Raw genomic sequence first — 10711 nt, 5'->3', positions numbered from 1 at the left:
AGAGAATAAATAAGTGAACACCACCTAGGGAGATCAGGGGAGAACAACTCTGGCCCTGAAATTGTTTACCAAACAGTGCAGAGTGTGGGGAGACAAATGGCATACCGTTAGCAACAACCATGGACTAATTATAGTGGGTTGGGATAAACCAGCGGGTCGCTGGGCTAGCCACTCCAGCTAAGTCTTCAAACATATAGACTGAAAAGCAGAACTGTATGTATATATTTAGTATAATGTGGAATGCAGTAAGTAACTTCTTTCTAAAACCTCAGATACCTTGGTGAAGAGCGTTACAGAAAACCCAGATACAGGCATCTTTGTGATGCTGGTAACCCTGGTATTTTGCATTTGGCAATGCATAATCCACCCATTAATATGGCATTGCACTCTTCATTCCTAAGAAGAATGTTATAAAACATGCTCTCAAGGATTGGGGTTTCTTAATATTTTGGGAAAGGAGAGGGATACACCTTATTTTTCCAATTTTATAGCATAGTTTTATTCATGAGTTTATAACCATGGCTGTATTTTGGTGTTGTTAACACTTGCAATTTTGTGTGTTTGTATAAAGCCTAAGTAACTGGAATGGTGTAATTATATAAAAATCTGTACTTTCAGCCTTTCGGAAGAGACCATTTCTTCTCCTTTTGACAAGCAAGCAAGGAGAAAGGACAAACAACTTGGAGGAAGCTGCTCTGTCTGGTAAAGAACTGGGTTCAAGCAGGGAACTGCTTCCCCAGGGAGTTTTGGGCTAGTGCTCATAGTGAAGTTTGCACATGTGGGTAAAGGCAGTACCAAATTAAATCTCAGTACCCTATTGTTAACAATGAGGCCAGCTGCTGTAGCTCCCTTCCTCAGTGGTCTCAACTCAAAAGTTTAGAGAAATAGTGGATGTTTATAAAGGCTAATCTCTACTGGCTGCTACTACCATTAATAAAGAAGGCCCTCAGGGTGCTTTCGTGTACATATTGGGAGGGATTTGGTCTCGAAATCTCCCCCTAAGGATGCTTCTCTTACTCTGATGACTGCGAAGGAAATTCATGGGAGATCCTCATCACAGGCCCGAGGCTAATTTCTGCAAAGGAAAACCCAAACCAAAATACCCGCATCATAGAGCTGCTGAACTCACCTATGTCTTTCAGCAACATACAGGTCACATTTTTGTACACTGAGAGACCAGAAGATAAAAGGAACACGGAGGAGCCTGGGGGACCCCTGAGGTCAATCCCTGACCCATCTCCCCTCCCATCAGCAGGAGTTTCTCCTGTCAGGAAAGGGGAGACAAGCCCTGCAAGAATGGTGCTGCCCAGCCAACACCCTCGATGGCATAAAAGGGTCAGCAAATGCAATGCAGTTTCCTATTGAATTTCACCTTTGGATGAGGGCAGGCCATCTCGCTCTGACCACAGGGAAGGCTCACAGAAGGCTAGAAATCTGCACCTGGGCAAAGGATTGCCTGGGATTTTGCAAAATATGTAGCAGGAGAAAATACTTTTGAGAAGGCAGAAATTCTCTGCTTGTGTTTTTTTAAAAGGCTGATGACGTCCAGGGAAAGTCTGCTAGAAAGTGTCTCCGTAGTGCTCTTGGTTGTGAGTTTGATGGCTTTAGGGCTTCTGAAATACTGCATATGTCAGTGTTGAGATATCTGTTAGGATGTGATCCTGGCTCCTGAATGGCCTTGGCACCGTGATGGTCCTTTGGTGCTGGTGGTTCAGCTGAATTTCATCTAACAGACTGGGAACAAGCTGTTCTGCCTGGACTCAGTGACTGCATTGCTCTTGCTAATGGTTAAAAACCTCTCCTCCAAAATCGTGTGTGTCAGTCATGAGCCACAACATGGTAGAAAGAAGAGGTCCTATTTGGGGACCTTTACTGCTTGTTTGCAAAGTGCCAAAGAAATTTGTTCACATTAATTGTTAGAGCTCATTATTGAAGGGTGTTTGGGGATACCTCATTCCTCCCAAATCCATCCTGCATTCCTCCTCTGCATTAGCTGCTTCTCTCTCATCTGGGAGGCTGTGACGTGCTGGCAGTGGAGCACTGCCATCTACATACGGTTGCCTGTCACTATATAGTTTCCAACACCCTTGCTGTAAGCCAAGCGTGGCAAGCATGTCTCATTTATCTCAGCATCTGAACCATCCACCTTGCCAGAGGGCTGTAGCACCCGAGAGAAAGAGGGAGGACAGTTAAAGCTGCATCGAAAAAGTCTCGGTAGGAGAAGGAAAAGGGAATAGCAGACGGGTGTTGGCCGGTGCAGTGTTTAAGAGCACTGGGATGGAAATAAATAGCATGCATGCCTTAGGCGAGTTTATAGCACTCCCGGGTGACAGGCTCTCCCTTGTCAAGGGTGTGGTTGATGTCTCACACCGACTCATTGCTTTGACAAAACTGTAGGCACTGTCCGATATTCTTCCTCTGAAACTCTCTTCTAAGGTTTCAGTAACTAATTGGAAACTACCCGGAGAAGTCTGTGAGATTCAACCCTGTCATGCACCTGGGGTTTGACCCAGTCAGTCCTGCACCCAGCTATACCTGCGTTTTAGTTTCAGCTGGGCGATGGATGGAGATGTGCTTTGGACCATCCAACCCTTTCACACGGACCTGTTCTGTACTTGTAGCTACTCCACGGCTGGACATAAACTCTCGAGTTAGTCTCCCTACCGATTAATCGCCTTTAGCGAAGGCTCAGCCGGTCTGTGCTGCCCTCTCATGGGCACACATAGAAAAAGTTGTTTCACCCTTTTTCTTCCAGATGCTTTTTAACCTACTACTCAAGCACTGTTTTTCAACACATGATTTCTGAAAAGCCAGGAATGTTTATGAACAACTTCTAAGAGGTCTATGAAAGGTAACTACGAAAAGTAATTCTACCTGTAGTTGTTCTGGACTCTGACCAGTTCTCACCTTCCTAAAGAGCTTTGCTCTTCATTTGGAAACATTTAGACATCTAAAAGGGCAAAAAGTAGGGAGGTGTTACTCCCAGCAACAGGCTGAGCTTCTCCCATATGCACTCCTATCTGCCATGTCAAACGTATCAGCATCACCGCATCATTCCGTGGTCAAGGAGTCTCTCAAGATAGCTGTTATGCTACCAAAGATTTAAACAACAGTGCCAAAAGCTGGGTTCTCCACTAGGCAGTACTTGCTTTCAATACTGTGGGGTTTCAGCAAACTGGCAACACTGTCCTCCCCTGAATCTGCTCGCAAAGAGACAGGATATTATGCTAGACCCAAGGGGATGCTTAAACAATAGCGGGATAGAGCAGTCATCACTGCTCTTCAAAGGGACTCCTGTGGTGATAACAGTGTTTATGCAACTTTGAGTGACTGTTAAAAATCTTTGGCTCTCTGAGCACTTGACTGCATTTAATATAGCCTTCTCCCTAATATCTACTCATCTGTCCAAACACCAAAAGCTCCTCAAGGTGGGAACTGTTTTTCTTCAAGGGCTGGTATAACATGCATTTTTCCCATTAACAAACAGCTGTGCTATTCCACGTCTTCATTCACCTCTGTTTCCTGTTTTATACTAGAAGATAAACTGAGGGATAGGAAGAAGGAAGGACAGAGGTCACCTCTTGTTCTTACAAATTCCTTAACCATAATGTGGATCCTGGCTCCTAGTTCATAAGAATTTTTAAGTGTTGGACCAGGTGATTCCAAATAAGACATTTGCCTTAAAGGCTTGTAAGTCTATAGTGAAGTTTTCATGGCCAGTGTAAACTGTGTGTTGCACTCCCTCACCTACACTGACTACCTTTTTACTTTATGAAATGTGCTAGAGAGCTGGTGCACCTTCATTAGTCCAGCTCTGTGTAGCCCCGTGTTCATCCATCTCTTGACAATTTAATGAGTGACATGAACAAGAGGCGAATTTTGCTCTCAAAGTAAATAACAGCAAAAAAATGCCAGTGAGTCCATCTCATAGTTTGTTTCTTCCTTGGTATTATTTTACTGCAGTTTATTAAATGACACTGGCAGTTTCTTCTATTTTCTGCACTGGAAGATAGAAAGTTTACCCCAGACTCCTGGATGAATATGCCATGGAAATGACCTTCCTAGTGCCTGATGGTCTGGACAAAGGAGGGTGAGCGAGGTCTTCCCTCCTGTAAGGAGTTGCATGGGGAATTGAGATGATCTCCTTGAGGGAGAAAGGAAGAGCCACTCCATTCATTCCGACCAGGCATTTGTAATACAGACCAGCTCCTGCAGCGTCTGCAGTCCGTTTCCACTCTTGAATTATGCGTATAGAAATCTCTTAGGATTGCTTTGCCTAACATCAGCTGTTCTGCAGTGACATTCCAGCCCACCATCTTTCCCCAGGAGAAGATGGCAAGTGACTCAACCTGATCCAACCCATGCCACTTCAACAACTCAAGGTTCCCCTTTTCATTTGTGCATGTTGAGACACGGCCACAAACTTTTGGTGATGCTGCTACACCAATGTTGTCTATGAAGGAGGTCCCAAAAAAGGAATGCAGCCATGGATATTGATGCCTGACCTTAAGGGAATGTTTCTTCTTTTTCTTCTGCATTTCATCTGGTGGAAAGAATGGTCAAGAGAAGCTTTTCCTTGAATACAACCTGAAGGCATGTCAGACAGGGTTTGATCAATTTGCCCCAGTATATTCCCTTTCTAAGCACTCCCACATTCTCCCACATTCTTTAGCTTGAGCTCTGTCTTGCGTGAAGCTCTTTGTCAGGCTCTACCCAGAGGTTAGTTTCTTCCATTTCAGACATGCAAGCTCTGAATAGTTACTGCTGCCTACTTCGAGTTTCACGTGATTGTGAAACTTTGAAATCAGTGGCATTAAACATTGGTGTTATGTAGCAGTGAGTCACAGTGAAATGTCTCATGCTGTAAGTAGTTGGCCATTGAAGAGCTATCCTGTTCTGCCCTCTGCCTATCGAAGAAGCAGAGCAGTCTCTGTGAACTTTTCAAAGGATCTTTAATCAGCAGTTACAACCTTTTTTTTTTTTTTTTTTTTCATCAGTTGGTTGCAGTACACAGGCAACTTTAGTATTGCTTGGGGCATCTGAGTCATTTTAAATTCCATACAGAGATGAAAGAAAAAGAAACTGATGTTTTGATCCAAAAGACACCTTGAGTACACTTTCCTTCTGGTTGGCCCCTCCACATCCTGCTTCTGGGGGAGGACAAGGTTCATAACAGAAACGGTCTGCACACCACAAGTTCACGCTATTTGGCAGCTGAACTGGATGTCACGCTTCTGTGCCAGTCCATGGGTCAACAAGAAATCTCGCCTGGGAAAATACTGCACTTTCTTAGTGCCCAGCTCAAACTACAGAGGAAACACCCTTGAGAACTACAAACTGCCTCCAACCTCCTCACCTTCCACTCCATGACCTATCCCTATCCATTACAAGGACACAGCAGTACACAGGTGTGGGTAAAAAAACAAACCACCCTCTTAAAAAGAATGCACTTCAGTGCACAGACATGTCCCTTGTGGAGAGGAGAAAGAACAAACAACAGATGTTAGTCACGTTGCTTAGCACACTACTGGAGGACATTCAAATATACTGTGACTAGTGTGCTATAAGGACTTATATGGAATAGTTTCGGTTACACACACTCAACTGTTAATTCCTTCAGAGCACCCAAGGCAAGAAATTGAATGACAGTTTAATGTTATGTTGATAAATGTCCACTTATGAAGAAGAAACACAGATCCAATGGTTTGGGAAAGAAATTATGGAAAAGGGACAGTCATTCTGGAATTACGACTACAATAAATATTGTCATTTTAAACATAACTTTTCTCCATTTCTTCACCACAGAAAAGCCTTCATACACACAAACAGCAGTGGTGCATTAGTGCCTTAACGTGAGGTAGGATTTTTCAAAAGCCATGCCGTATATTTTTGAAGCAAATCAAAAAGGACAGCTGTGTGGCACTAGGTTACACAATAACCTGTACACCTTCTGGAGGATGCTTTTTTGTTTTCATTAAACTAAGTCCTGGAACTTTTTCCCTTGAAAAAATGCAGTTCAAAACACAATCCAAACATTTGAGGTGCTTGAGGAGAAGGAGGTGACATTTCTCCTCAGCTCATGATGAGTTCCCCAAGGTCAAAGCCCTTGCTCAGATCTGATCAGTTCTCTTACATGCACTGTGGAAGACTTCTTGCTACCATGGAGCAAATTTATTAGCATGAGATAAGGTGGCCAGGCCACGAAAGGAAAATTTTGGCCCCACGATTGCTGAGGAACACTGGGTAGGGCCTCTCTTTCTTCTGTCATCTGTAAAAAGGCTACTTTCAATCTCACTTCAACTTATCTGAAAGAGAAATTAAGGATATTTCCTTGCATAACTCCCTTAATGCTGACATGAAGTTGAGGGCACAGACCTATAGTCCGAGAACATACCACAAGCCCAAAGTTTTTTCATAAGTAAAAGAGAACAACAAAATATAATACACAAATGATAGAAGCAGGAAATTCACAGCTAAGGCTGTACCCAGAATCACCCTAATCCTGTTCCACAAGAAAATTCAAAGACATGCCAACTTCTCCATCTCTTGGGAAAACAAATCACCATAGAGGTGAAAAGACTTCAGCCGCTATCTTCATCTTCCATGCATTCCCTGTTTCACAGAGATGCATTAGCACTTCTTTCACATTCACAGGGCATGTGTACACAGGGATGCTTATAAATTCTTGATCAAAAATATATCAGGATCAAAACCAGTCTGTTATCATTAAGTGTCCAATTCTTCCAGTTGCTTAAGAAAGTAAGGCTTTCCAAAGCATCTCACTGCAGGACCTAGGTGCCTAAGTCTACATCAGACTTCTTATAAAACCCATGAAGATTTTGTCTGAATCTTGAGCCATCTTTAGGCTCACAATAACCTTGAAAACCTTCCTGTCCTGAATGACAGGGGTGATTATCTGCCTTTAGCCTGGAAACACATGAGTTAACTCATCTTTTTTGAGAACCTGAGGTAGAAAGGCAACTTTTTTCAGACACAGAATTTGTATGCCAAATATTTGCCTCTGTTATTCACAGACTCTTCGGGCTCAAGCTCTGCTGTGGTGTATCACACAACCTAATCATCAGACTTCTAGCTGAAATTAGATAGATGGAAGATAAGTTTCTATGGTGCTCTCTTCACAGACATAGAGACAGCCATTTGGGAATACACTACCATCCGTCAGAAAATTAGAGCACTTGCCTAAAAAAGAGAAAAGTCTGTAGCGACAAAAAACTTTCTGGCATCTACTGTACATACAGATGAAATGAAGCCAAAATAACAGTATGCTCTGTTGCACATTTTCAATAATCTTCAGGCAAGAGACAAGAAAAAGAAAGACCATCTTTCTTTACAGGGAAAGAAGCAGACACTTGGATAGTACAAAAATGAGGATTGTGTTTTGAGAATCAAAAGCAGTTTGAATTACGTTTTTGCAAAGTGTACCTTGACTCTGAATTTCCTGGGCTACCAGTGCTTTTTTTGTTCATTGGTTTGGTTTTATTCACCTCCCACATTCCTGAGTGACAATGCCTTCTGAAGCCCCAGACGGTGCATGCAACTGTTGCTTCAGTTTATCAAAATATACACTGTACTTGCAATGATATAAGCAGGGCAACCCCAAAAAGCAGAGTGGTTGGAACCCAACAGGGATGATTAAGGGTAAGGCAGCTGTGCCCAGTGTGTGGAAGAGGCAGAGAGACAGTTTCTTGCATCAGAGGAGCCCTGGGGGCAGTGGGAAAGCCACAGACCCAGCCTCTCAAAGTATGAGATGGGCACTGGTGCTGCTGCATAGCTGGAGACAGTAAGGCACCAATGCATCATGAAAAAAGAGAGGACTGTGGGTCGTCCAGGGCTGCTTTTTAATTCTATTTGCTTTTGTGCTTGCATTGTCTGAGACATGAAGTTTTCCTGCACAGAAAAGCAGAATCTACAGGTGGCCTAAATGTGGGATTTATGCATTTGTATGCAGAGACTGCAGAGTTCAGCAACCCTGCCTCTTCAAGACGTGCTGTATGTGCATGCAGGTCCACACACGCTTTAAGATTTGAGTTTGTGCGACCAAACCAATACTTGGTTGCAGGATTTAAACCCAAGGGGAAGCACAAGCACACAGAACAGAAAAATCAGGAAACAGAGATACAAGCAGACCTGTTCCAAGCTACTGCTGATTACAAAAGCATGGTGCTGTGAAGGCCCCATGCGATACCAAAATAGCAAGGTCAGTAGGAGTCAAAAGGAGTGCACGAGACCTCTTCCAGAAACACGTCGGTATCTTCATTCTCTTCCAATATTCCCTCCATTTTTGCCTGCCTGGCATTCATCATAGACTGCACCTGGGCAAAAGGAAAAGGATTGTCTGGGAGTCTATTACCACTGGCACCCAGAACTGACCTTGCCATTCCTCTGCTGGTTCTGCATTCAGTACAGCACGAACCTCACAGCAAATCACCAAGATGGTGCTTCCCCTGACTGACTAGAGGGCATTCAAGAAAAAGACTCTCTTTCTCTGTCTGCTCCTTCTTCTGACCTCCTCCTTTCCCCAAGGAGCTCCCCACACTTCTTCTAACTCACTTCCAAACTATCACCTCACTCTGCTGACTTTGAATTTCCTGTGTGTTACAACCCTGCAGGATCAGCAGAGACAGCTCTCCTGAATAGGGGTGTGTGGGACAGAGGGAGCTGGAGAAGGGTCACAGGGAGAGAGAGGGGCCCTACCTCTGTCCCTAAGCTTCCTTCACCTCTCAAATAACAGTCCTCTGGAGCACATCCACCCCGTTCTGCCCCTCACACCCGGCTTTTCCACATACCTGCCCTCCCACACCTCTCTTCCCTCTCCTTTTAGAGCACATGTGGTTCCTTGCACCCTGGGCACTTTGCTCTTGCTCTGTGCTTTTCTCATCCCAAGTGAGCAGACACAGTAAGATAAATAGTCACGGGTTGACCATGTTTCTGGTGTGCTCAGCATAGCTGGCTTTCTGCTGCGGCCCCAACAGACAGTCCCCACTGAGCCCCAAGAAGACACCATACCTGCAGCAGGATGAACTGCAAGGGGTCATCAGGCTTGTGGTACACCAGTTTTTCTGTGATCTCCTGAGACAAAGAGAGACAGAAGGAAAGAAGTATTGATCCTTGGGTAGATGGGTGGCTGCACTTTCTGCTTCAACACTAGCTGCATCTTAAAAAGCAAGCATCTCTTTCAATCCCCAAATATGATCAAGGGTCCTTTTCTACTGCTTTGCTTAAGTTTATGCTTAAGAAAGCACAGGACAAAGAGGGATCTGGGGGAGGAATAATTTGGTCCAAGCTAAATTTAGGCCCAGCTTCTCAAGGAAGCCTCTGAAGGGAGAAGAAAAAAAAGGATATTTCACCTGAAATATCTGCAGAATATTATGTTTCTCCATGTACTTAACGGAGACTTCAAAGGGGTCTTCATATACCATTGGCTGCTCCAATATTTCACATGTAGTGTCTGTTGGCTTGACTACAGTTGCCGATGACCCAGCCTCAGGTGTTTCGCTGCCAGTCTGTGCAGAGTCAGACATGTATATCTCGACTTTGAAACCTGGCAGGTGATCTGATCTTATGTGAGTTTCCTCTGGTTGAGGGAAGTTCAATGACAGGTAACTGGTCCTCAGAACCTGGTGGTTTCTCAACAACCAGCTGGTCTGCAGACACTGGCAGTTCCACTACAGACGGCTGGTCTGCAGATGCTGGTGTTTTCACCAGTCATCCAGTGATGACAGGGATTCAACTAGAGGTGTCTGGTCCTCAGGTGGTTCAGCAGCTGGTGGTATGCTAGATTCCTTCACTTCAGATTTTGAATGATCGTTGGGCTCTTGCTGAAATATGTAACAAATAAAGAACAAAGAATATTTTAAACATGTAGCCCTGCAGACCAGATACCTCACATCACTGCATCCTTCTGTGCATATGTTGCAGCCCCTCTTAAGAGCATGCACAAATAGGCTGAAATTTCTGTGACTGGTCTCACCCACACCTGCTACCCATGAGCCAGGAACTCCATTTAGGCTCAGGCCCAAGCCTTCAGACCTGGTCTGAGCTATGCAGAAGGTGTACCTGTCTTCACTTGTCTAAGATCTTCACTTACGGACTGGTTTTCCCAGGGGGACTCTAAGTGTATATTGTAGGCAGTTTTGTCTCTGGAGTTCCTTGGATGGACCCAGACCTGACTCACTGCTTTTGCCCTGTCTGGGACTGTTAGTGAGACCTCTTAAGCACCCTGCCCAAGTGCTTGTTAGTTAAGGGCACTGTCCTGCCTGTGCTGCAGGTGCCTTCAGCTCCTGGGTTGTTTTCCTGCTTGGCACAGCTCTGGTCTTGCTCCCTGACAGCAAGCAGCTGAAATCTGGATAAGCTTCAACCATCTCACCCCTGAGCTGTGGACTATGCTGTATCCATGCCCCACGCTCCCATTCCTAGTCCTGTGACTGAGCTCAAGCAGGGTCCTGGCCCATTTCTCCCCCTCATCCCCAAACTGCCTGGGACCGAGGAGGCAGGAGCCACGATGGCTGATTGAAGGTTCCTGGTTGTAGCTGTGTTGCCTGAAGCAGAGCGCTGGGGGGAGGCCAGAGGTGGGGCAGGACCAGCACCCATCCCTGTAGTTGGGTTGTGGGCAGGGAGCTCAGGACGCTTCATTTGGGGGGCGGGAGGAGGCAGTAGGCCGCGGGGGCCCGAGGGCAGAGGCGGCCGAGAC

The 10711-nt window shown here is 45.0% G+C and overlaps 1 long non-coding RNA gene across 1 annotated transcript; it reads right to left on the bottom strand.

Annotated features, from left to right (window-relative positions):
- Positions 1 to 529: 529 nt before the first annotated feature.
- On the bottom strand, positions 530 to 9834 carry LOC113484705. The gene is made up of 3 exons (XR_003399264.1): positions 9369 to 9834; positions 9028 to 9090; positions 530 to 8333 (listed from the first exon to the last, which is right to left on the bottom strand). It is a non-coding gene; the product is annotated as an uncharacterized LOC113484705 (long non-coding RNA).
- Between the last annotated feature and the right edge of the window lie 877 nt (positions 9835 to 10711).

The sequence above is a fragment of the Athene cunicularia genome (assembly GCF_003259725.1).
Source record: "Athene cunicularia isolate RWA chromosome 1 unlocalized genomic scaffold, athCun1 chr1_part1, whole genome shotgun sequence".
Lineage (NCBI taxonomy): Eukaryota > Metazoa > Chordata > Aves > Strigiformes > Strigidae > Athene > Athene cunicularia.
This window is presented reverse-complemented; position numbering and strand designations above follow the sequence as displayed.